Source organism: Arachis hypogaea, chromosome 12 (assembly GCF_003086295.3).
Source record: "Arachis hypogaea cultivar Tifrunner chromosome 12, arahy.Tifrunner.gnm2.J5K5, whole genome shotgun sequence".
Lineage (NCBI taxonomy): Eukaryota > Viridiplantae > Streptophyta > Magnoliopsida > Fabales > Fabaceae > Arachis > Arachis hypogaea.
The window spans coordinates 88,318,773-88,345,471 of record NC_092047.1 but is presented as its reverse complement, the minus strand read 5'-3'; the positions used below and the strand labels follow the sequence as shown (position 1 = coordinate 88,345,471).

Sequence of the window (26,699 nt, the reverse complement as noted above, 5' to 3'; positions counted from 1 at the left end):
ATAGTAAAGTCCAGAAATGTGAATTTAACATAAAAACTAATGAAAACATCCCTAAAAGTAACTAGATCCTACTAAAAACATAATAAAAATAATGTCAAAAAGCGTATAAATTATCCGCTCATCACAACACCAAACTTAAATTGTTGCTTGTCCCCAAGCAACTAAAAATCAAATAGGATAAAAAGAAGAGAATATACAATAAATTCCAAACTATCAATGAAACATAGCTCCAATCATATGAGCGGGACTTATAGCTTTTTGCCTCTTGAATAGTTTTGGCATCTCACTTTATCCATTGAAGTTTAGAATGATTGGCATCTATAGGAACTTCAGATTTCGAATAGTGTTATTGACTCTCCTAGTTCAGTATGATGATTCTTGAACACAGCTTCTTTATGAGTCTTGGCCGTGGCCCTAAGCACTTTGTTTTCCAGTATTACCACCGGATACATAAATGCCACAGACACATAATTGGGTGAACCCTTTCAGATTGTGACTCAGCTTTGCTAAAGTCCCCAATTAGAGGTGTCCAGGGTTCTTAAGCACACTCTTCTTTTGCTTTGGACCTTGACTTTAACCGCTCAGTCTCAAGTTTTCACTTGACACCTACACGCCACAAGCACATGGTTAGGGACAGCTTGGTTTAGCTGCTTAGACCAGGATTTTATTCCTTTAGGCCCTCCTATCCACTGATGCTCAAAGCCTTGGGATCCTTTTTATTTGCCCTTGCCTTTTGGTTTTAAGGGTTATTGGCTTTTTCTGCTTGCTTTTTCTTTTTCTTTCTATTTTTTTTCGCCTATTTTTTTTCTCTTTTTTTTTTCCTTCCCTTTTTTTTTTCTGCAAGCTTTGTTCTTTGCTGCTTTTTCTTGCTTCAAGAATCATTTTTATGATTTTTCAGATTATCAAATAACATGTCTCCTAGTCATCATTCTTTCAAGAGCCAACATATTTAACATTCTTAAACAACAACTTCAAAAGACATATGCACTGTTCAAGCATACATTCAGAAAACAAGAAGCATTGTCACCACATCAATATAATTAAGCTAAGTTCAAGGATAAATTCGCAACTCATGTACTTCTTGTTCTTTTGAATTAAAACATTTTTCATTTAAGAGAGGTGATGGATTCATAGGACATTCATAACTTTAAGACAAAGTTACTAACTACTAATGATCATGTAATGAAGACACAAACACAGATAAGCACATAACATAGAAAACGAAAAACAGAAGAAAGAAGAACAAGGAATGAATCCACCTTAGTGATGATGGCGTTTTCTTCTTGAGGAACCAATGATGTCCTTGAGCTCTTCTATGTCTCTTCCTTGTCTTTGTTGCTCCTCCCTCATTGCTTTCTGATCTTCTCTTATTTCATGGAGCATGATGGAGTGCTCTTGATGTTCCACCCTTAGTTGTCCCATATTGGAACTCAATTCTCCTAGGGAGGTGTTGATTTGCTCCCAATAGTTATGTGGAGGAAAGTGCATTTGAGGCATCTCAGGGATCTCATGGAAATGAGCTTCTTGCGCCTCTTGAGCTCCATGACTGGGCTCTCTTGCTTGCTCCATCTTTTTCTTAGTGATGGGCTTTTCCTCTTTAATGAGGATATCTCCCTCTATGTCAATCCCAGCTGAATTGCATAGGTGGCAAATGAGGTGAGGAAAGGCTAACCTTGCCATGGTGGAGGACTTGTCAGCCACCTTGTAGAGTTCTTGAGGTATAATCTCATGAACTTCCACCTCTTCTCCAATCATGATGCTATGGATCATGATGGCCCGGTCTATAGTAACTTCAGACCGGTTGCTAGTGGGAATGATTGAGCATTGAATAAACTCCAACCATCCTCTAGCAATAGGCTTGAGGTCCAATCTTCTTAGTTGAACCGGCTTGCCTTTGGAGTCAATTTTCCATTGAGCTCCTTCTACACATATGTCCATAAGGACTTGGTCCAACCTTTGATCAAAGTTGACTCTCCTTGTGTAGGGGCGTGCGTTCTCTTCCATGTATGGCAAGTTGAACGCCAACCTCACATTCTCCGGACTAAAATCAAAGTATTTCCCCCGAACCATTGTAACATAGTTCTTTGGATCCGGGTTCTTACTTTGATCATGGTTCTTGGTGATCCATGCATTGGCATAGAACTCTTGAACCATTAAGATGCCGACTTGTTGGATGGGGTTTGTTAGAACTTCCCAACCTCTTCTTTGAATTTCATGTCGGATCTCCGGATACTCATTTCTTTTGAGTTTAAAAGGGACCTCAGGGATCACCTTCTTCTTGGCCACAACATCATAGAAGTGGTCTTGATGGGCTTTGGAGATGAATCTTCCCATCTCCCATGACTCGGATGTGGAAGCTTTTGTCTTCCCTTTCCCTCTTCTAGAGGATTCTCCGGTCTTGGGTGCCATCAATGGTAATGGAAAAACAAAAAAGCTATGCTTTTACCACACCAAACTTAGAATATTGCTCGCCCTCGAGCAATAAACAAAAGAATAGATGAAGAAGAAGAAGAAATGGAGGAGAGGGAGATGTGGTTTCGGCCAAGAGGAGTGTAGATGGGTTTGTTGTGTGAATTTGATGAAGAATGGATGTCTTTATATAGGGAAGGGAGGGGGTTATTGGTTCGGCCATATGGGTGGGTTTGGGTGGGAAATTGGTTTTGAATTTTGAAGGTAGGTGGAGTTTAATGAGGTAGGTTTATGGGGAAGAGTGGGTGGATATGAGTGGTGAGGGTTTAATGGGAAAGAGAGATTGAGGTGATTGGTGAAGGGCTTTTCGGGAAGAGTGTTTATGGGGTTGTGTGAAAGAGAGTGGTGAGAAGAAGTGAGTGGAGGTAGGTGGGGATCCTGTGGGGTCCACAGATCCTGAGGTTTTCAAGGATTTACATCCCTGTACCCCTTAGGCATGTAAAAATGCCTTTGTATCCAACTCTGGGCGTTCAGCGCCAGGTTGGTGGCCATTTTGGGCGTTCAGCGCCCATTTGTTGCCATTTCTGGCGTTGAACGCCAGAACCATGCTTGTTCTGGGCGTTCAGTGCCAGGATGCTGCCTATTTGGGCGTTCAGCGCCAGAACTATGCTCTGTTCTGGCGTTTGAACGCCAGACAGATGCTCCTCCAGGGTGTGATTTTTCTTCTGCTGTTTTTGATTCCGTTTTCAATTTTTATATTTATTTTGTGACTCCACATGATCATGAACCTAAGAAAACATGAAAAACAAAAAAATAAGAATTAGATAAACATTGGGTTGCCTCCCAACAAGCGCTTCTTTAATGTCAATAGCTTGACAGTGGGCTCTCATGGAGCCTCACAGATGTGCAGAGCTTTGTTGAGACTCTCCAACACCAAACTTAGAGTTTGGATATGGGAGTTCAACACCAAACTTAGAGTTTGGTTGTGGCCTCCCAACACCAAACTTAGAGTTTGACTGTGGGGGCTCTGGTTGACTCTGCTTGGAGAGAAGCTTTTCTTGCTTCCTCTCCATGGTTGCAGAGGGAGATCCTTGAGTTTTGAATACAAGGGAGTTCTCATTCCATTGAAGGACTATTTCACCTCTGTCAACATCAATCACAGCTCTTGCTGTGGCCAAGAAAGGTCTTCCTAGGATGATGGATTCATCCTCTTCCTTTCCAGTATCCAGGATTATGAAATCAGCAGGGATGTAAAGGCCTTCAACCTTTACTAACACGTCCTCTACTTGTCCATAAGCCTGTTTTCTAGAGCTGTCTGCCATCTCTAATGAGATTTTAGCAGCTTGCACCCCATAGATTCCCAGTTTCTCTATTACAGAGAGGGGCATGAGGTTAATACCTGAACCAAGGTCACACAGAGCTTTAAAGATCATGGTGCCTATGGTACAGGGTATTATGAACTTTCCAGGATCCTGTCTCTTCTGAGGCAATGTCAGTTGATCCAGATCACTTAGTTCATTGATGAACAAGGGAGGTTCAACTTCCCAAGCATCAATGCCAAATAATTTGGCATTCAGCTTCATGATTGCACCAAGAAACTTGGCAGTTTGCTCTTCAGTAACATCCTCATTCTCTTCAGAAGAAGAATATTCATCAGAGCTCATGAAGGGCATAAGGAGGTTCAATGGAATCTCTATGGTCTCTAGATGAGCCTCAGAGTCCTTTGGTTCCCCAGAGGGAAGCTCCTTATTGATCACTGGACGTCCCAGGAGGTCTTCCTCCTTGGGATTCACGTCCTCTCCTCTCCTCACAGGTTCGGCCATGGCGCTTATGTCAATGGCCTTGCACTCTCCTTTTGGGTTCTCTTCTGTATTGCTTGGGAGAGTACTAGGAGGGATTTCAGTGATCCTTTTACTCAGCTGGCCCACTTGTGCTTCCAGATTTCTAATGGAAGATCTTGTTTCATTCATGAAACTTACAGTGGCCTTAGATAGATCAGAGACTAGATTTGCTAAATTAGAAGCATTTTGTTCAGAGTTCTCTGTCTGTTGCTGAGTTGATGATGGAAAAGGCTTGCTATTGCTAAACCTGTTTCTTCCACCATTATTAAAGCCTTGTTGGGGCTTTTGATCCTTCCATGAGAAATTTGGATGATTTCTCCATGTTGAGTTATAGGTGTTTCCATAAGGTTCACCTAAGTAATTTACCTCTGCTATTGCAGGGTTCTCAGGATCATAGGCTTCTTCTTCAGAAGATGCCTCTTGAGTACTGTTGGATGCAGCTTGCATTCCATGCAGACTCTGAGAGATCATATTGACTTGCTGAGTCAATATTTTATTCTGAGCCAATATGGCATTCAGAGTATCAACCTCAAGAACTCCCTTCTTCATAGGCGTCCCATTACTCACAGGATTCCTTTCAGAAGTGTACATGAACTGGTTATTAGCAACCATATCAATGAGTTCTTGAGCTTCTGCAGGCGTTTTCTTTAGGTGAATGGATCCACCTGCAGAAGTGTCCAGTGACATCTTTGATAGCTCAGATAAACCATCATAGAATATATCCAGGATGGTCCATTCTGAAAGCATGTCAGAAGGACACTTTTTGGTCAACTGTTTGTATCTTTCCCAAGCTTCATAGAGGGATTCACCTTCTTTCTGTCTGAAGGTTTGAACATCAGCTCTAAGCTTGCTCAGCTTTTGAGGAGGAAAGTAGTTGGCTAAGAAAGCCGTGACCAGCTTATCCCAAGAGTTCAGGCTGTCTTTAGGTTGAGAATCCAACCAAAGTCTAGCTCTGTCTCTTACAGCAAAAGGGAAAAGCATGAGCCTGTAGACTTCAGGATTTACGCCATTAGTCTTAACAGTATCACATATCTGCAAGAATTCAGTTAAGAACTGAAAAGGATCTTCTGATGGAAGTCCATGAAACTTGCAGTTCTGCTGCATCAGAGAAACTAACTGAGGTTTCAGCTCAAAGTTGTTTGCTCCAATGGCAGGAATGGAGATGCTTCTTCCATGTAAATTGGAATTAGGTGCAGTAAAGTCACCAAGCATCCTCCTTTCATTATTATTATTTTCGCCTGCCATCTCCTCTGCCTGTTCGAAAATTTCTGAAAGGTTATCTCTGGATTGTTGTATTTTAGCTTCTCTTAATTTTCTCTTCAGAGTCCTTTCAGGTTCTGGATCTGCTTCCACAAGAATGTTCTTATCCTTGCTCCTGCTCATATGACAAGGAAGAATGGCCAGAAAAATGATAATAATAATAATAGAGATCCTTTATACCACAGTATAGGGATCCCTTTGTAAGTAGAAGAAGAGGGGGAGATAAAGGATGTGATGTAAAGGAAGAAACACAACTGTGAGGATTGGAATGTGAGATGAGATGTTAGGATATGAATGAATAAATAGAATGAGATGGGAGAGAAGGAGGGAATTTTCGAAATTTATTTTTGAAAAGGAGTTAGTGATTTTTGAAAATAGTTTTTGAAAAAGTTTAGTATTTTTTCGAATTTTTTTTTTAAAATTAAAATAATTAATAAATTAAAAAGAAATTTTGAAAAAAAGGGAGAGATATTTTCGAAAAATGAGAGAGAGAGTTAGTTAGGTGGTTTTGAAAAAGTTAAGAAACAAACAAAAAGTTAGTTAGTTAGTTGAAACAAATTTTGAAAAGATAAGAAGTTAGGAAGTTAGAAAAGATATTTTGAAAAGATATTTTTGAAAAAGATAAGATAAGAAGATATTTTTGAAAAGATATGATTGAAATTAGTTTTGAAAAAGATTTGATTTTTAAAATCACAATTAATGACTTGATTCATAAGAAATCACAAGATATGATTCTAGAACTTAAAGTTTGAATCTTTCTTAACAAGCAAGTAACAAACTTCAAATTTTTGAATCAAAACATTAATTGATTATGTTATTTTCGAAAATTTGTGAAAAAATTAAGAAAAAGATTTTTGAAAAATATTTTTGGAATTTTCAAAAATAACCAAAAATTTTGAAAAAGATTTTGAAAAAGATAAGATTTTCAAATTGAAAATTTGATTTGACTCATGAGAAACAATTTGATTTTAAAAATTTTTGAAAAAGTCAATCCAAATTTTCGAATTTGATGAGAGAAAAAGGGAAAGATATTTTTTTGATTTTTGAATTTTTATGATGCAAGAGAAAAACACTAAAAAGATGTAATGCATGAAATTTTTAGATCAAAACATGTGATGCATGCAAGAATGCTATGAATGTCAAGATGAACACCAAGAACACTTTGAATGTCATGATGAACATCAAGAACATATTTTTGAAAAATTTTTAATGCAAAGAAAACATGCAAGACATCAAACTTAGAATTCTTTAATGCTTACGCACTAAGAATTCAAGAATGCATATGATAAACATGAAAAGACACAAAACAAAAAATCATCAAGATCAAACAAGAAGACTTACCAAGAACAACTTGAAGATCATGAAGAACACTATGAATGCATGAATTTTCGAAAAAATGCAAGATGCATATGCAAGTGACACCAAACTCATAATGTGACTCAAGACTCAAACAAGAAACCGAAAATATTTTTGATTTTTATGATTTTCTAATTTTTTTGGATTTTTATTTTATATTTTTAGAAAATTAAAAGGAAAAATAAGGATTCCAAAATTTTTAATATGAATTCCAGGAATCTTGCCATGTTAGTCTAAAGCTTCAGTCCAGGAATTAGACATGGCTCATTAGCCAGCCAAGCTTTCAAAGAAAGCTCCAGTCCAAAACACTAGACATGGCCAATGGCCAGCCAAGCTTTAGCATGTAAATCAGAAACAGTAGCAGGTGGATTAACTCCAACTAGCTTGCTCTTGATAACAAATTGCTGCCTCAGTCCAAATGAATTTAGACATGGCTTTACAGCCAGCCAGGCTTCACATGCTTCATGAAACACTAGAATTCATTCTTAAAAATTTTGAATAAATTTTTGAAAACATTTTTATTTATTATTTTTTTTTTCGAAAACAGATGAGAGATTTTTGAAAATATTTTTTTGAAAAAAATTTTTTTTTAAAAGAAAACAAAAAGAAAATTACCTAATCTGAGCAACAAGATGAACCGTCAGTTGTCCAAACTCAAACAATCCCCGGCAACGGCGCCAAAAACTTGGTGCACGAAATTGTGATCTCCAGGCTCAAACAAATCCCTGGTAATGGCTCCAAAGCTTGGTGCTTTGATCTTAATTCATAATTGTCACAACTTCGATACAACTAACCAGCAAGTGCACTGGGTCGTCCAAGTAATACCTTACGTGAGTAAGGGTCGAATCCCACGGAGATTGTTGGTATGAAGCAAGCTATGGTCACCTTGTAAATCTCAGTCAGGCGGATATAAAATAATAATGGTGTTTTCGAATTTAATATAATAAGATAGGGATAGAAATACTTATGTAAATCATTGGTAGGAATTTCAGATAAGCGAATGGAGATGCTTTTCGTTCCTCTGAACCTCTGCTTTCCTGCTATCTTCATCCAATCAGTCTTACTCATTTCCATGGCTGGCTTTATGTGATACATCACCACTGTCAATGGCTACTTTCGGTCATCTCTCGGGAAAATGATCCAATGCCCTGTCACGGCACGGCTAATCGTCTGGAGGCATCACCCTTGTCAATGGCTTCATCTTATCCTCTCAGTGAATAATATGCTCACGCACCCTGTCACGGCACGGCTATTCATCTGTCGGTTCTCGATCATGCTGGAATAGGATTTACTATCCTTTTGCGTCTGTCACTAACGCCCTGCAATCGCGAGTTAGGAGCTCGTCACAGTCATTCAATCATTGAATCCTACTCGGAATACCACGGACAAGGTTTAGACTTTCCGGATTCTCTTGAATGCCGCCATCATTCTAGCTTACGCCACGAAGATTCTGGTTAGGAGATCTAAGAGATATTCATTCTAGCTTAATTCATGTAGAACAGAAGTGTTTGTCAGGCACGCGTTCATAGGGGAGAAGGATGATGAGCGTCACACATAATCATCACCTTCATCACGTTCTTGGGTGCGAATGGATATCTTAGAAGCGAAATAAGAAGAATTGAATAGAAAACAGTAGTACTTTGCATTAATCTTTGAGGAACAGCAGAGCTCCACACCTTAATCTATGGAGTGTAGAAACTCTACCGTTGAAAATACATAAGTGAAAGGTCCAGGCATGGCCGAGATGGCCAGCCCCCTAAAACGTGATCACAGGACCAAAATACAATCCAGGATGCCTAATACAATAGTAAGAGGTCCTATTTATAATAAACTAGTCACTAGGGTTTACATGCGTGAGTAATTGATGCATAAATCCACTTCCTGGGCCCACTTGGTGTGTGCTTGGGCTTGGGCTTGAGTGTTACACGTGCAGAGGCCATTTGTGGAGTTGAACGCCAGTTTTTGTGCCAGTTTGGGCGTTCAACTCTGGTTTAGGATCCTTTTCTGGCGCTGGACGCCAGTTTTGGGCAGAGAGCTGGCGTTGAACGCCAGTTTACGTCGTCAATTCTTGGCCAAAGTATGGACTATTATATATTGATGGAAAGCCCGGGATGTCTAATTTCCAACGCAATTGGAAGCGCGCCATTTCGAGTTCTGTAGCTCCAGAAAATCCACTTTGAGTGCAGGGAGGTCAGAATCCAACAGCATCAGCAGTCCTTTTTCAACCTCTGAATCTGATTTCTGCTCAAGTCCCTCAATTTCAGTCAGAAAATACCTGAAATCACAGAAAAACACACAAACTCATAGTAAAGTCCAGAAATGTGAATTTAACATAAAAACTAATGAAAACATCCCTAAAAGTAACTAGATCCTACTAAAAACATAATAAAAACAATGTCAAAAAGCGTATAAATTATCCGCTCATCATCTTTCTAAAAAACATCTGTGGCAAATAACAATAGATAATGGTTGCAGATAAAAGTAGATAACGGTACTATCACTGGAGCTACAAACACAAGCCCTTCACAGTCAAATTAGTAAAACTAACAGAGGTAGCACTCATAAAATAGAAATTTATTTTGTAGATTAAGCCAAAAATTCAGCAACATCTCTATCAAACAACACCAAACGCTAACCCAAGTGAGCAGTGAACACGACAACTTCAACCTAAACATGAACGATACAACAATGAAACCATGGTAATTTAAAACCCAATGCAATACCAATAACGGAACTGCACAGGTTTAGAGTAGGTTATCCTGGAACTCAAACAAATCATCTGTGAACCTTAACCCTGGGAACGAATAAGCAATTCATTAAGGGACATAATCTTTGCATAACCATGACAAATTCTATTAGGGGATGGTTGGAGTTCATTCAGCGCTCCATCATTCCTACGAGTAACCAGTCCGAGGTTACCATTGACTGAGTAGTGATGATTCACTGCATCATACTCGGTAATCAGGTGGAGGTGCATCGCGTGATTCCTCAGGAGTTGTACAGTATTGCCGTGAAGGCATCCACTTTTTTCAGGCTGGCCTTTCCCCACCTCATTTTCTGCCTATCTGACACCGCTCAAGTACGCATTGATCGTAACACCCCAATTGACATCGAGAGGCCGATCACTAGGAGGGGTATAGAGTATGCTAAAGAGTATGCCCAAGCTCCACCTCAGGAGTCAGTTCCTCCTCCTCAACAGCAGCAGCTTGAAATGCCTCAGGGATACTATTTCCCTCCACAAGATTATTAGGATCAGTTGACATCATCCATTGGGCACCTGGCATCGTTCATTGATTAGTTAAGGATGGACCATGAGGGCCTCTCTGCCCTCCTTCAGAAGCTTGTGAAGGAGCAACAGAGCTAGAGGCGGGAGATGAAGCAGCTCAGGCGTGATTTTGGAGCTTCCAGAGGATTTTTGGGAAGGAGCAGCCACTATGACGACTGAGGTGGTTTAGTTCCTTTTATGTTATTTCCGTATTTCAATTCTTATATTATTTATCTCCTATTTCCTAGTGCTTTATAGTGTCTTTTGCATGATCCTGTTTAGAGTCAGTAATTCTATTTATATTTATTAGTTTAAATGGTCTTTAAATTCTACTTTTGATGATGTCTCATGTATGCTCACTGAGCTTGAAAAAGAAAAAGAAAAGAAAAGTGATGTAATTGCATGACAAGTTGAGTTAAATATTTTGAATTGTCCTGTTGATCTTGATGTGGTGGTATTATCTGTGGCTTTGAATGTATGAAAAGAATAGTGCACAATTGATATTGAAGTTAAGAGTGTTGATTCTTGTGGTACAGGAATTTAGAGAAGTATTATGGATTCTCTAAATTAAACAAGAATTTAATCCTTGGAGCAAAATAGACAGCAAAAAGAAAAAGAAACTAAAAAGCGTGGTCCAAGACTCTGAGCATCAATGGCTAGGAAGGTCAAATGTGATTAAAAGATCAAAGAGTTATTTTCCTAGCTGGTGCGGCAAGTGCACCGAGTCGTCTAAGTAATACCTCAGGTGAGTGAGGGTTGATCCCACAAGGACTGATGGACTGAGCAATAATGGTCGACTGATTGATTTAGTTAGGTAGACAGAAAACGTGGTTTGGTGGTTTGAAACAGCATTAAATAGTAATTCAAGAATAAAGAAAGAAAACAAGAGAATTGGTGAGAAATCAATAAGAGAAAACAGTTAAGGTATCGAAAATGTTTACTTTTTCGGATTAAGTAGTTTTCTTACCAACTATTTTAATCATGCAAGATTTATTTCATGGCAAACTGTAATTGACTAAACCCTAATCCCTTAGTGATTTAGTCTCCTCTAACCTTTATCAACCGCCACTCCCTTGGTCACTTGATTCTAATTAGAGGATTAAGTTCAAATCTAGTTTATAGCCACAAAAATTCTAATTACCCAAAGCTAAACGGATTATATGTCACGTATCCAGATTACTTCAAGTAACTAGCAATTTAGGAGGAATTTACTTTAGAACTGTGTTTAAGTGAGTGACCTCTTCCAAGGGTCACAATAACGCATCTAGAATAAGGGTCATACTCCCGTTCCACCCAGATTTATAAAATGAAGAACGAAGGTAATCCTTGAAACTGAATCAGTACATTAATTAAAATAGAAAAGTAATAATATCAATCCATAGAAATAAACAGAGCTCTGGTGCACGAAATTACAATCACACTTTTGCAACTCCGCACAACTAACCAGCAAGTGCACTGGGTCATCCAAGTAATACCTTACGTGAGTAAGGGTCGATCCCACAGAGATTGTTGGCTTGAAGCAAGCTATGGTTATCTTGTAACTCTTGATCAGGATATCAGTAATTCTCAAATTTTATTGTAAAAAGTAAAAGAATATGAAATAAATACTTGTTATGCAGTAATGAAGAACAGGTTGAGGCTTTGGAGGTGCTTTGTCTTCTGAATCTCTGCTTTCCTACTATCTTCTTCTTCATGCACGCAAGGATCCTTCCATGGCAAGCTTTATGTTGGGCATCACTGTTGTCAATGGCTACTTCCCGTCCTCTCAGTGAAAATGTTCCAAATGCGCTGTCACCGCACGGCTTATCATCTGTCGGTTCTCGATCATGTCGGAATAGGATCCATTGATCCTTTTGCGTTTGTCACTACGCCCAACACTCGCAAGTTTGAAGCTCGTCACAGTCATCCCTTCCCAGATCCTACTCAGAATACCACAGACAAGGTTTAGACGTTCCGGATCTCAGGAATGACCGCCAATAATTCTAGCTTATACCACGAAGGTTCCAATCTTAGATTAGAAACCCAAGAGATACACATTCAAGCTTGATTGCATGTAGAATGGAGGTGGTTGTCAGGCACGCGTTCATAGGTGAGAATGATGATGATTGTCACGGATCATCACATTCATCAGGTTGAAGTGCGAATGAATATCTTAGAATAGAAGCAAGCGTGATAGAATGGAAAACAGTAGTAATTGCATTAATTCATGAAGAACAGCAAAGCTCCTCACCCCCAACAATGGGGTTTAGAGACTCATGCCATAGAGAATACAATATAAAACGTGTAAAGTGTCATGATGTACAAGATGAATCACTAAAAGTAGTTTTTATAGTAAACTGGTGACCTAGGGTTACAAAAAATGAGTAAGCTAGGGTGTTTAGTGTAAAAATCCACTTCCGGGGCCCACTTGGTGTGTGCTTGGGCTGAGCATTAAAGCTTTCATATGTAGAGACTTTTCTTGGAGTTAAACGCCAGCTTTTGTGCTAGTTTGAGAGTTTAACTCCAGTTTTTATGCCAGTTCGGGCGTTAAACGCCAGAATTCTTGAGCTGACTTGGAACGCCTGTTTGGGGCATCAAATCACGGGCAAAGTATGGACTGTTATATATTTCTGGAAAATCCAGGATGTCTACTTTCCAACGCAATTGAGAGCGCGCCAATTGGGCTTCTGTAGCTCCATAAAATCCACTTCGAGTGCAGGGAGGTCAGAATCCAACAGCATCTGCAGTCCTTTTTCAGCCTCTGAATCAGATTTTTGCTCAGGTCCCTCAATTTCAGCCAAAAAATACCTGAAATCATAGAAAAACACAGAAACTCATAGTAAAGTCCAGAAAAGTGAATTTTAAATAAAAACTAATAAAAATATAATAAAAACTAATTAAAATATACTAAAAACATACTAAAAACAATGCCAAAAAGCGTATAAATTATCCGCTCATCACAACACCAAACTTAAATTGTTGCTTGTCCCCAAGCAACTAAAAATCAAATAGGATAAAAAGAAGAGAATATACAATAAATTCCAAAAACATCTATGAAGATCAGTATTAATTAGATGAGCGAGGCTTTTAGCTTCTTGCCTCTGAATAGTTTTGGCATCTCACTTTATCCTTTGAAGTTCAGAATGATTGGCTTCTATAGGAACTCATAATCCAGATAGTGTTATTGATTCTCCTAGTTAAGTATGTTGATTCTTGAATAGAGCTACTTTATGAGTCTTGGCCGTGACCCTAAGCATTTTGTTTTCCAATATTACCACCGGATACATAAATGCCACAAACACATAACTGGGTGAACCTTTTCAGATTGTGACTCAGCTTTTCTAGAGTCCCCAATTAGAGGTGTCCAGAGCTCTTAAGCACACTCTTTTTGCTTTTGGACCACGACTTTAACCGCTCAGTCTCAAGTTTTCACTTGACACCTTCACGCCACAAGCACATGGTTAGGGACAGCTTGGTTCAGCCGCTTAGGCCAGGATTTTATTCCTGTAGGCCCTCCTATCCACTGATGCTCAAAGCCTTGGATCCTTATTTATTTCACCCTTGTCTTTTGGTTTAAAGGGCTATTGGATTTTTCTGCTTGCTTTTTCTTTTTCTTTCTTTTTTTTTCGCTTTCTCTCTCTCTTTTTTTTTGCAAGCTTTTCACTGCTTTTTCTTGCTTCAAGAATCAATTTTATGATTTTTCAGATTACCAAATAACATTTCTCCTTTTCCATCATTCTTTCAAGAGCCAACAATTTTAACATTCATGAATCAACAAATTCAAAAATATACACTGTTCAAGCATTCATTCAGAAAAACAAAAGTATTGCCACCACATCAAAATAATTAATCTGTTTTAAAATTCGAAATTCATGCACTTCTTTTCTTTTTCAATTAAAAATATTTTTCATTTAAGAGAGGTGATGGATTCATGGAACATTCATAGCTTTAAGACATAAACCTTAAATTTTATTAATCATGGAATGACAATAAGACTCAAAAATAAATATAGGAGCAAACCAATAATAATAGAAGGCAGAAAATAAAAATAGAAAAATAAATGACTCTTAAAATAGAATCTTAATAATAAAGGTTATCACAGAGTTAGGAATCAACAACCTTGATTTTGAGAAGTGAATGCTCCCTCAATCTGTGGGGTGCTTGGTCCTTCAAGGGAGAGCTTCTGGTGCTTCAACTCCTTTAGCTCACGCCCCTGCTTCTCCTATTCCTTCAGCAGTTTGCAGAGCATGCAGTTTTGATTCTGCTGTTCTTCCTTAAGTTGTTCCATAGCTTCATGCAGCTTGGTAACAGATGCTTCTAGGCGGGTCCAGTAGTCAATTTCAGGAATTTCTGGGAGGAACTCCTGCGCCCTCCTTTTTATGGAGTTGTCTTGATCTTGTCTTTTCATTGACTTCTTGGTGATTGGGTGTTCGATTGGGATGAATTCATCTACTCCCATCCTTACCCAGCATCTTTACATAGCAGAGAAATTAAGCTTGGATAGGCCAGTTTGGCTTCAGTGGAGTTCTTGTTTGCAATTATGTAAATCTCACAAGAAATCAGATGATGAATCTCCACTTCTTTTCCAAGCATAATACAATGAATCATCACTGCTCTTTTGACAGTGACCTCAGAGCGGTTGCTAGTGGGTAATATAGAACGCCCAATGAAGTCCAACCAGCCTCTTGCAACTGGTTTGAGATCTCCCCGCTTGAGTTGGTTTGGGACACCTTTTGAATTGGTTATCCACTTAGTTCCAGGGAGGCATATGTCCTCTAGAACTTGATCCAACCCCTTATCTACTTTCACCATTCTCCTATTAAAGGATTCTGGATCATCTTGTAGTTGAGACAATTTGAAGACCTCTCTTATTTTGTCCAGATGGAAGTAAATAAGCCTCCCTCTGACCATGGTTCGGTAGGTATGAAAGGCGGTTCCAGTTATTCTCTACTTATCTGTTAGCCACAGATTTGAGTAGAATTCCTGAACCATGTTTCTTCCAACCTTTGTTTCAGGATTAGCTAGAATTTCCCATCCTCTATTTCGAATTTGCTCTTGGATCTCCGGATATTCATCTTCTTTCAGATTGAATTTAACTTTCGGGATCACTGACCTCAGACCTATTATTTTGTGGTAATGGTCTGCATGTTCTTCGGTTAAGAACCTCTCTTGATTCCAAAGACTCTTTGGAGTGTTCTCTTTCTTGCCTCTTGATTTGGTTTGTTTTCCCTTAGGTTCCATGATCTTGATGAGTCTTAGCTCAGTGATCACGGAAAAACACACCAATATTAGAGGTTTTCTTGCCCTCGAGCAAAAGAAAGGAAAGGGGAGAGAGAGGAGAAGAGGCAAATTCGAATGGTGGAGAGGAGGGGATGGCCGAATGTATATTTATAGGTGGAGGGAGGGATTTCGAAAAATTTGAAAGAGATATGACATATGGATATGATTGATGGAAGAAAATAAAATCATGATATGAAAAAGATGAGATTTGTAATTGAAAAAGATATAAAGATGTTAAATCTGAAAATTTGGTTATGCATCTAAGAATTAAGAGATGATATGATGAGTTGAAAAAGATTTGGAAAGAAATTAAGAAGACAATTGAGTTTTTGAAGAAGATTTGGGAGGGATTTGAAAGAAATTTGAAAAGAGATTTAGAAAATGTTTGAATTTTTGAAAATGGAGGGTGAATGATGAAAGTTTGAAACATATTTATGCAGAAAAGTATGAATCAAAACATGAAAATTTGAAAAAAATTTGAAGTTGGAAACAAAATCTCCTCCCCCTGCCTTTCTGGCGTTAAACGCCCAGAATGGTATCCATTCTGGCATTTAACGCCCAATTGTTGGCCATTATGGGCGTTTAACACCCAGCCAGGTACCCTGGCTGGCGTTAAATGCCAGAAACCCCTTTATCACTAGGCATTTTTCTGAACGCCCAGGATGCTGCAATTCTGGCGTTAAATGCCCAGAATGGTACCCATTCTGGCGTTTAACGCCCAAAATGGTACCTTTACTGGCGTTAAACGCCCAGAATGGTATCCATTCTGGCGTTTAACGCCCAAAATGCCCGTTACTGGCGTTTTCTTGCCAGCAAGCTCCTTTTCTCTACTTTTTGCGCTGAATCCTTCTGTAACTCTGTGAATTCCTTCAATTTTGATGATTTACCTTTGAAGAAAAATGTATATCAAACTTCTATAAGTATTAATTAAAACAAATAACTGTCTAATGGCTGGGTTGCCTCCCAGCAAGCGCTTCTTTACTGTCTTTAGCTGGACCTTTACTGAGCTTCATTCAAGCCTCAGTTTTGAGCATTCTTGCTCAAAATTGCTTTCAAGATAATGTTTGATTCTCTGTCCATTAACAACGAACTTTTTGTCAGAATCAATATCTTGAAGCTCAACATATCCATATGGTGACACTCCTGTAATCACATATGGTCCCCTCCACCGGGATTTTAATTTCCCGGGGAATAATCTGAGCCTAGAGTTGAATAGCAGAACTTTTTGTCCTGGCTCAAAGACTCTGGATGACAATTTCTTGTCATGCCACTTTTTTTCTTTTTCCTTATAAATTTTTGCATTTTCAAAAGCATTGAGTCTGAACTCCTCTAGCTCATTTAGCTGGAGCAATCTATTCTCACCAGCTAACTTAGCATCCATGTTTAGGAATCTGGTTGCCCAGTAGGCTTTATGTTCCAATTCCACGGGCAGATGACAGGCCTTGCCATACACAAGCTGGTATGGAGAGGTTCCTATAGGAGTCTTGAATGCTGTTCTGTATGCCCACAGAGCATCATCCAAGCTCATTGCCCAATCCTTTCTACGGGCAATTACAGTCCGTTCCAAGATTCTCTTTAATTCTCTGTTAGAGACTTCAGCCTACCCATTTATCTGTGGATGATACGGAGTTACTACTTTGTGGCTAATTCCATATCGAACCATAGCAGAGTAAAGCTGTTTATTGCAGAAATGGGTGCCCCCATCACTGATTAGTACTCTGGGAACACCAAATCTGCTGAAAATATGTTTCTGGAGGAACTTCAGCACAGTCTTGGTATCATTAGTGGGTGTGGCAATTGCTTTCACCCATTTAGATACGTAGTCTACTGCCATCAGAATGTAAGTGTTTGAGTATGATGGTGGGAAAGGACCCATGAAGTCAATACCCCATACATCAAACAATTCAATCTCTAAGATACCTTGTTGAGGCATGGCATAATCATGAGGCAAGTTACCAGCTCTTTGGCAACTATCACAGTTATGCACAAACTCTCGGGCATCTTTATAGAGAGTAGGCCAATAGAAGCCACATTGGAGGACTTTAGTGGCTGTTCGCTCACTTCCGAAATATCCTCCATACTGTGATCCATGGCAATGCCACAGGATCTTCTGTGCCTCCTCTCTAGGGATGCATCTGCGGATCATTCCGTCTGCGCATCTCTTAAAGAGATATGGTTCATCCCATAAGTAGTACTTTGCATCAGAAATTAGTTTTTTCTTTTGCACCCTGCTGTACTCCTGGGGTATGAACCTCACAGCTTTATAATTTGCAATGTCTGCAAACCATGGTGCTTCCTGAATGGCAAAAAGTTGCTCATCCGGAAAGGTCTCAGAGATCTCAATAGGAGGGAGGGACGCCCCTGCTACTGGTTCTATCCGGGACAGGTGATCAGCTACCTGGTTCTCTGTCCCTTTTCTGTCTCTTATTTCTATATCAAACTCTTGCAGAAGCAACACCCATCTTATGAGCCTGGGTTTTGAATCCTGCTTTGTGAGTAGATATTTAAGAGCAGCATGGTCAGTATACACAATCACTTTTGAACCTACTAAATAGGATCTAAACTTGTCAATGGCATAAACCACTGCAAGTAACTCCTTTTCTGTGGTTGTGTAATTCTTCTGTGCGTCATTTAGAATACGACTGGCATAGTAAATGACGTGCAGAAGCTTGTTATGCCTTTGTCCCAACACTGCACCAATGGCATGGTCACTGGCATCACACATTAATTCGAATGGTAATGTCCAGTCAGGTACAGAGATGACTGGTGCTGTGACCAGCTTGGTTTTCAGGGTCTCAAACGCCTGCAGACACTCTGTGTCAAACATAAATGGCGTGTCAGCAGCTAGCAGGTTGCTTAGAGGTTTTGCAATTTTTGAAAAATCCTTTATGAACCTCCTATAGAATCCTGCATGCCCCAGAAAGCTTCTGATTGCCTTAACATTGGCAGGTGGTGGTAATTTCTCAATTACCTCTATCTTGGCTTGATCCACCTCTATCCCCTTGCTTGAAATTTTGTGCTCAAGGACAATTCCTTCAGTCACCATAAAGTGACATTTTTCCCAGTTTAAGACCAGGTTAGTCTCTTGGCACCTTTTCAGGACAAGTACTAGATGATCAAGACAGGAGCTGAATGAGTCTCCAAATACTGAGAAGTCATCCATGAGCATTCTTCTATTATTTGTTTAGATAGCTGCTGTCTTGTCTGATTCAATTGTGCTTCTATATTCTTGTTAGGATTTTTAGTGTCTTGGAGCATCTCTTTGAATTCTGCTAATTGCTTTGTCATAAGGAGTAATTGCTGATTAAGTTCAACAATCTGTTCTTGAGGATTAGGATCAGTAGTTACTGCCATAGCTTCTTCTTTTATAGAGGATTCACTACTTGAGTACAGATCCTGATTTCTAGCAATTGTATCTATGAGTTCTTGAGCTTCTTCAATCGTTTTCCTCATGTGTATAGATCCACCAGCCGAGTGATCTAGGGACATTTGAACTTTTTCTGTAAGTCCATAGTAGAAGATGTCTAACTGTACCCACTCTGAAAATATTTCAGAGGGGCATTTCCTTAGCATCCCTCTGTACCTCTCCCAGGCATTATAAAGGGATTCATGATCCTCTTGTTTAAAGCCTTGGATGTCCAGCCTTAGCTGTGTCATCCTTTTTGGAGGGTAAAATTGATTCAAGAATTTGTCTGTTAATTGTCTCCATGTTTTTATGCTTGCTGTGGGTTGGTTATTTAACCACCTCTTAGCTTGATCTTTTACAGCAAATGGAAACAATAATAATCTGTAGACATCCTGATCCACTTCTTTATCACGTACTGTGTCAGCAATTTGTAAGAACTGTACCAGAAACTCAGTAGGTTATTCCTGTGGAAGACCGAAATACTGGCAATTTTGCTGCACCATGATAATGAGCTGAGGATTTAGCTCAAAACTGCTTGCTTTGATGGGAGGTATACATATGCTACTCCCATATGCAGCTGTAATGGGGTTAGCATATGACCCCAGAGTCCTTCTGGACTGTTCACTTCCACTTATGTCCATGATGGAGAAAAGGGAATTGATATAAAAATTTTTTTTATTTTTTTAATTTTTTATTTAATTAAAAGTAACCGAAAAAAAATAAAAAAAATGAAAAATAAAGTAAAAGTTTCGAAAATAAAAAGAAAATAAAATAAAAGCAAATTGAAAACTAAATTAATTAATTAATTAAAAAGATTTTGAAATTAGCAATCAAAAAGATATGATTGAAAATTATTTTGAAAAAGATATGATTTAGAAGATATGATTGCAATTAAAAAAAAGATATGATTGAAAATTATTTTGAAAAAGATATGATTGAGAAGATATGATTGCAATTTAAAAAAAAAGATATGATTGAAAAGATATGATTGAAGAAATTAAAAAGATTTGATTTTTGAAAAAGATTTGAAAAGATCAATTTTTGAAATTAGAATTTTGACTTGACTAAAAAAAGATATATTTTGAAAATCTTTGACTAAATTAATACAAAATTTCGAAATTTATGAGTAAAATAAGGAAAGGATATTTTTTTTTATTTTTGAATTTTAATGCGGAAAGAGAAAAACAACAAAATGACACTAAACTTAGAAATTTTAGATCAAAACACAGAGAACAAACAAGAAAACTTTGAATGTCAAGATGAACACCAAGAACACTTAGAAGATCAAGATGAACACCAAGAACAAATTTTTGAAAAATTTTTAAGTAAATAAAAGCACAAAAACACCAAACTTAAAATTTTTAGAAAATCAAATACAAATTTTCGAAAATTTAAGGGAAAACACAAAGAAGACACCAAACTTAGAATTTTTAAAGATCAAGAAAGAACTACGAACATGCAAATTCGAAAAAATTAGAAGAAAATAAAAGCATGCAATTGACACCAAACTTAAAATATGAAACTAAACTTAAATAAAAGACTCTAAACCAACAAAAATAAATTATTCCTAATCTAAGCAACAAGATAAACCGTCAGTTGTCCAAACTCGAACAACCCCCGGCAACGGCGCCAAAAACTTGGTGCACGAAATTACAATTACACATTTGCAACTCCGCACAACTAACCAGCAAGTGCACTGGGTCGTCCAAGTAATATCTTACGTGAGTAAGGATCGATCCCACGGAGATTGTCGGCTTGAAGCAAGCTATGGTTATCTTGTAACTCTTAGTCAGGATATCAGTAATTCTCAGATTTGATTGTAAAAAGTAAAAGAACATGAAATAAATACTTGTTATGCAGTAATGAAGAACAGGTTGAGGCTTTGGAGGTGCTTTGTCTCCTGAATCTCTGCTTTCCTACTATCTTCTTCTTCATGCACGGAAGGCTCCTTCCATGGCAAGCTTTATGTTCGGCATCACCGTTGTCAATGGCTACTTCCCGTCCTCTCAGTGAAAATGTTCCAAATGCACTGTCACCGCACGGCTAATCATCTGTCGGTTCTCGATCATGTCGGAATAGGATCCATTGATCCTTTTGCGTCTGTCACGACGCCCAACACTCGCGAGTTTAAAGCTCGTCACAGTCATCCCTTCCAGATCCTACTCAGAATACCACAGACAAGGTTTAGACATTCCGGATCTCAGGAATGACCGCCAATAATTCTAGCTTATACCACGAAGGTTCCAATCTTAGATTAGAAACCCAAGAGATACACATTCAAGCTTGATTGCATGTAGAATAGAGGTGGTTGTCAGGCACACGGTCATAGGTGAGAATGATGATGATTGTCACGGATCATCACATTCATCAGTTTGAAGTGCGAATGAATATCTTAGAATAGAAGCAAGCGTGATAGAATAGAAAACAGTAGTAATTGCATTAATTCATGAAGAACAGCAGAGCTCCTCACCCCCAACAATGGGGTTTAGAGACTCATGCCATAGATAATACAATATGAAACGTGTAAAGTGTCATGATGTACAAGATGAATCACTAAAAGTATTTTTTATAGTAAACTGGTGACCTAGGGTTACAAAAAATGAGTAAGCTAGGGTGTTTAGTGTAAAAATCCACTTACGGGGCCCACTTGGTGTGTGCTTGGGCTGAGCATTGAAGCTTTCATGTGTAGAGACTTTTCTTGGAGTTAAACGCCAGCTTTTGTGCCAGTTTGGGCGTTTAACTCCAGTTTTTATGCCAGTTCTGGCATTAAACGCCAAAATTCTTGAGCTGACTTGGAACGCCTGTTTGGGCCATCAAATCTCGAGCAAAGTATAGACTATTATATATTGCTGGAAAGCCCAGGATGTCTACTTTCCAACGCAATTGAGCGCGCCAATTGGGCTTCTGTAGCTCCCGAAAATCCACTTTGAGTGCAGGGAGGTCAGAATCCAACAGCATCTGCAGTCCTTTTTTAGCCTCTGAATCAGATTTTTGCTCAGGTCCCTCAATTTCAGCCAGAAAATACCTGAAATCACAGAAAAACACACAAACTCATAGTAAAGTCTAGAAAAGTGAATTTTAAATAAAAACTAATAAAAATATAATAAAAACTAATTAAAATATACTAAAAACATACTAAAAACAATGCCAAAAAGCGTATAAATTATCCGCTCATCAAGATCCTAACCTTACCAAGGAGGTTTAGTGGCTCATGACTTACAGAAAAAAATAAGGGTTCTGAAAAATAAAACGTTCAGAAGTGAGAAGATCCCCCTCAAAGGGTGAATATTCTCCCTTTATATCTAATCTAATTTGATTTGAAAATAAAATAAAATAATAAATCCTAAAACTAAAATATATTGTTTGTAAATAAAAATTACAAAAATAAAAGATAAGATAACTAATAAAAGCTAAATCCAACTAGAGATTCTCCATGAGTGCAAGTGAAGTCCGGATGCCTGGCGCTAAATGCTGGTTGGGCTTTTAGCGCCCCTAACAGGCAGTAACATTTCTGTTTGTGAGGCTAGTTGGTGCTAAACGCCAGTTGGGCATTTAGCGCCCAGAGAGATAACTTCAAATCTTTTCCTTTTAGCACAAAACTTTGCCAAATTGCTCCGAATTTTACCTGAAATCATAAAAATACTAAAACAACTAAAAGTAGCATCCAAAGAGGATTTTAACACTAAAATATAATAAAACTTAATAAATTCTAACTAAAAACGACTAGAAAACAAGGAAAAAATGGGTACAAGATGCTCACGCATCGCTAGCCATATGCTTATGGTGTGAATGTGTCAAGAAATTCTTGAGACAAAGCACTAAGAGTCGAGACCAAGTGCAAATAAAGAGTATGCCAAAAGCTCTAAGCACCACTGATTGGGAAAAATAAAAAGAAAAATCAGAACTCAAAGAGTTCCCTAGTTAAGTGCTTGTGATGTTTTTGTGTCAAGTGATGAGTGGATATTTTATATGCTTTTTGGCATCACTTTCATATAGTTTTTATAGGTTTTAGTGTTAAATTTACATTTTTGGATTCTATTATGAGTTTTGGTATTTTTTTACAATTTCAGGTATTTTCTATTTGAAATTGAGGAGCTGGAGCAGAAGTCTGATTTAGAGACAAAGAAAGCACTGCAGATGCTGTCCGGATCTGACCTACCTTCATTCGGAAGATCTTTTCTGGAGCTACAAAAGTCCAAATGGAGCGCTCTCAACGGCTATGGAAATCTGACTTCCAGAGCTTTCCAGCAATATATAATAGTTCATACTTTGTGTCGGAGTAGAAGGCCCAAAACTGGCGTCCAACACCAGCTTCCTGCCCTCTTCCAGGCGTCCAGCGCCCAAAGAGCAGAGACCAATGTACAAACGCCCAAAGAAGACCCCCTAGCTGGCATTCCACGCCCCAGAGACCTCATAGCACGTGGATCTCATTAAAACTCAGCCCAAACACTCACCAAGTGGGCCCCATAAGTGGATTTTAGCACTAAAAAGACTGTTTTACCCTTACTAGTCATTTGTTTAGTATTTAAGGGATTAGATTCATGTTATTCATACACTTTTCATATCTCATTCAGCATACACATTTTTACTTTGTATTTTTCCTTTCAGTATGAGGCTCTAAACCTCCTAGGTTGAGGGGAGGAGCCCTACTGAGTCCCATGAATTAATAAAAGTATTACTGTTTCTCTTTGATCCGTGTTTGATTAATTCTAAGATGTGTATTCGTTCTTCATCACTATGAATGCGTTGAACTGGCATAAGGTTATCACATTCTACATGGGTTCAGAGTACGTCTTTTATCGGACAATGATGAACCACCAGCTTGAATACACGTCTCTCAGATGGCACACGACTTTGCTGGGGACTTCTCGAGACATCAGTTCAGCCGATTTACGGGGAGATTAGGGTCTCTGTGGTAGAGGCTAGAATCCAAGGCGCAACATCCTCCGATCCGGAAGATTCGACCTTGTCTGTGGCGTTTTGAGTAGGATCATCAAGAAGAATGAACTGCAGAAGCTTTACCCTCAATGAGAATGGATCCGCACTAAACCTGGGATTCAGATCTGGAGGAGTATTGGCAGCTGCCCAAACCAGTGTCAATCACATATAGCCTGCCATTGAAGAAATCACTCACAAGCAAAGGAAGCAGTAATACCAGAGTTAAATCAGAAAGACAAAGCAACTCTGACTCTCAACTATATTCCTATTATTTACTATTCCCAGCATATAATTCCTATTAGATATCTTTATTAGTTATATGTCCTCATACTTTATCCAACTCCATATACTTAATCCTACAACCTTCTGATTCCGCCTGACTAAGACCTGCAAGACAACCATTGCTTGCTTCAAGCCACAATCCTTGTGGGATCGACCCTGACTCGCTCAAGTATTACTTGGACGACCTAGTGCACTTGCTGGTACAGCTGTACAAAGGTGTAGGATTCGTGCTACCACACGTACAATTTGAGACAAAACATTTAGAAGTCACGGCTAGGCTCAAGGTGCAAAGCACCAAAGAAAAGATAAGAAAAAGATGTGTTCAAGGATTATCAGATGGTTAAAAAGGAAGAGAATTCATAATATTATCCGAGTTCTAGTTTTGAAAGACATTGATATTTTTGAGCTTTAAAGGATAGTGTGATGCTAAAACTATTCAGGATCACAATATCATCAACCCCACTCAGTGAATGGACATGAGCTTAAGTGAAAACTCAATTCTTGGGCAATTTCACTTCTCAGTTCTATATTGTTTTTAGTTGCTTGAGGAAAAGCGACAATTCAAGTTTTTTATTATGATGCGTGAGCATCTTCTCTTTATTTTCTTATTATTTTAGATATGAATTTATTTAGTTTTATTGAGATTTTAGTGTTTGAAGCCTATTTGGATGCTACTTTGAATTGCTCTATGGCTTTTGATTATTTCAAGTGAAGTTTGGATCAGTTTGACAGAGTTCGTGTATAAGAAAAGAGAAGAATTCTGAATATGTTGAGCTGGCACTAAACACCACAATTGGCGTTTAGCGCCCAGGCGCTTTGAAATGTGTGCAGCCATTCTGTGAAGCCGGTGCTAAACGCGGACTTGGGCGTTTAGCGCCAGGTGCCTCGTAACATGTGCGAGCAAGCTGTGAAGGCGGCGCTAAACGCCGCTACCTGACGTTTAGTGCCAAGAGACCCAAGACTTCACCAATTGATTCTGTTCGAGCGGGGCTAAACGCGGTCCTAAGCATTTAGCGCCAGATGCTTCGTAACTCGTATCTAAGCTCATTGCTTCAAGGGGCACTAAACGTCGAGCTTGGCGTTTAGCGCCAGGAAGACAGCAACGATTGAAAAGCTCACTGCCTCAAGGGGTGCTAAACACCGGTTCTGGCGTTTAGCGCCAGTAGCATGGATCCAAATTTTATGAAGGGGCTTCAATAGTTAGATTTGGGTTATATTTATTGTATTTTATTTTGTTTTGGTTTTTTTTTTTTACAAACACAATCTTTTTTGTTTTAGTAGTTATTATTATATTTTTTTCTCAAATAAAATTAGGTTAGATATAAAAGGAAAAAGATTTAGCCCTCTGGGCTCTTCTCTTGTCTTCTTCCTCGTTCTAGTTTTTACACACTTTTGAACCCTAGTTTTCTCTCTGAGCCATGAGCAACTAAACATCCGTTATTAAGCTTAGGAACTTTGTTTATTCTATGGATTAATACTATTGTCACTCTATTTTAATTAATGTATTGATTTAAATTCAAGGATTACTTTCGTTCTTCATCTTATGAATTTGAGTGTATTAGAAAATAACTCTTGTTCTACATGAATTCTTGTTGATTCTTGAAAAAGTTAACTCACTTGAATAATAGCTTGAAAGTAAATTCCTCATAAATCACTAATTTCCTAGACTTAATGGGATATGTGACATATAATCCTCTTATATTTGGGTAATTAGGGTTTTTGCGACTGATAAACTAGAATTTACCTAACCCTTTAATCTATATTAAGTGACCAAGGAATTGGCGATTGATTATGTTAGAGGAGACTAAATCTCTAAGGAAATAGACTTTAGTCAATTACAATTTACCATGAATTGAATCTTGCATGAATAAAGGGTGTGTTTGGCAAACGTGTTTGGAAGGGAAGAAGCACATTTAAGCTTCTTGAAAGTAAAAGTGATTTTGCCCTCAAAATCACGTTTACAAGAAGCAACAATTTTTAGCTTCTGTGTTTCACTAACGTGTAACACCCTACTACATAGAGTTTTATGCTTAAGTCGTACAATAGAGGTAGTGTGGTATTACAGATCTCTAATCAGTTAAAATATACATATAATAGTGAAAAGAGATAATATACTAGGAGCCTTGAAAAACGGGTAAAACAAAATCGCAACGCTCAAGAAAATGAATTACTTGCGTGCTAAGAAACCTAAAGGTTCAAGATATAAGTGAACGACAGAACGAGAAGATAGAGTCAAGAATACAGTGAACTAGCTCCTGACTCAGCCTGCGAAACGAAGGCTGGCCGGAGAATATTTACATATATACATAAGTATCCCTAAAACCCAAAATACAGAAATAAGTTCCCTAACTCTCATGTAACCTCTATGAGGAATAAAATAATCAAGTTTCTTGGAGAGAAAGCTAAGTACATATACATATATATACAAACTAAAACTCAAAATACACCGGGGACCACTCCGCTTCAAGGAATCCAGACGCCTAGCGAGGAGCCTCTCGACCTGCATCTGAAAAGAACAACACTGTATGGGATGAGAATCGGAGGTTTTCAGCATCGTAAAGGTGCCACGCGTATAATAAATAAGGTCCTGGGAATGCCAGAGGCAATCCTAGAACTCCATCATACAATCAAAGTTTCTAAGCAAAAGCCATAAATAGAGGTAGGTAATCTTAAACACTCCTAG

The 26,699-nt window shown here is 38.4% G+C and overlaps 1 non-coding gene across 1 annotated transcript; it reads left to right on the top strand.

The window, feature by feature from the left end:
* Window positions 1–4,991: 4,991 nt before the first annotated feature.
* Window positions 4,992–5,099, top strand: LOC112730984 (small nucleolar RNA R71). The gene has a single exon (XR_003166781.1). It is a non-coding gene; the product is annotated as a small nucleolar RNA R71 (small nucleolar RNA).
* Window positions 5,100–26,699: the final 21,600 nt, after the last annotated feature.